The sequence below is a fragment of the Sinocyclocheilus rhinocerous genome, unplaced genomic scaffold (genome assembly GCF_001515625.1).
Source record: "Sinocyclocheilus rhinocerous isolate Xijiao unplaced genomic scaffold, SAMN03320098_v1.1 scaffold30532, whole genome shotgun sequence".
NCBI classification, from domain to species: Eukaryota; Metazoa; Chordata; class Actinopteri; order Cypriniformes; family Cyprinidae; genus Sinocyclocheilus; species Sinocyclocheilus rhinocerous.
In genome coordinates this window covers 870-1,664 of record NW_015636375.1, presented here as the reverse complement: position 1 = coordinate 1,664, position 795 = coordinate 870, and positions in this window count along the sequence as shown.

The following is a 795-nucleotide window of genomic DNA, read 5'->3' as shown; positions in this document are numbered from 1 at the left end:
TCCAGGCTTACGGCTGACCTGCATGAAAGTGGGATAAACTGCAATATCACTATTGTAAGATCCCTAAGACAGCGCTACAGGGGCACAGATGGACCGCTGATCGTCATGGCAGTGTCAAACAGCATGTAAAACTGTGTCCCCCCCACCCCAGATGTGTTTGAGAACATGCAAGTGCCTTGGTGGAAGAGCAGGGTAACATCTCCCAGCAAGAACTGACAAATCTGGTGCAGTCCAGGAGGATGAGATGCACTGTAGTTCTTAAGGAAGCTGGTGGCTACAGAAGATAACGACTCTGACTTTTGACATTGACCTCCCCACTTCTCCCCTCTGTTCAGAGACTCATTAGTCCATTTCTTTTCATCAAATGCCTATGGAACTTGTTCAGTTTATCTCTTCCTAGGCTTGCACATCTCCTAGAGCCAGTCAAGCATTGGTGGTTCAGTGGTAGAATTCTGGCCTGCCACGCGGGAGACCGGGGTCTGATTCCTCGGCCAATACAAGATCAGCCTCCTTTGAAGTATGGTGTGTGTGGTTCTTATTTGAGAGAGCTCCAGCTGCATTTCCTACCTTGTGCATCTCCTCGAGCCACTCAATCATTGGTGGTTCCGTGGTAGAATTCTTGCCTGAAACGCAGGAGACATGGGTCTGATTCCCGGACAATGCAAGAACACCCTCCTTTTAAGTAAGGTGTGTGTTGTTCTTATTTGGGGAGCTCCAGATGCATTTCTTACCTTGCGCATCTCCTTGAGCAGGTCAGGCATTGGTGGTTCAGTGGTAGAATTCTTGCCTGCCACG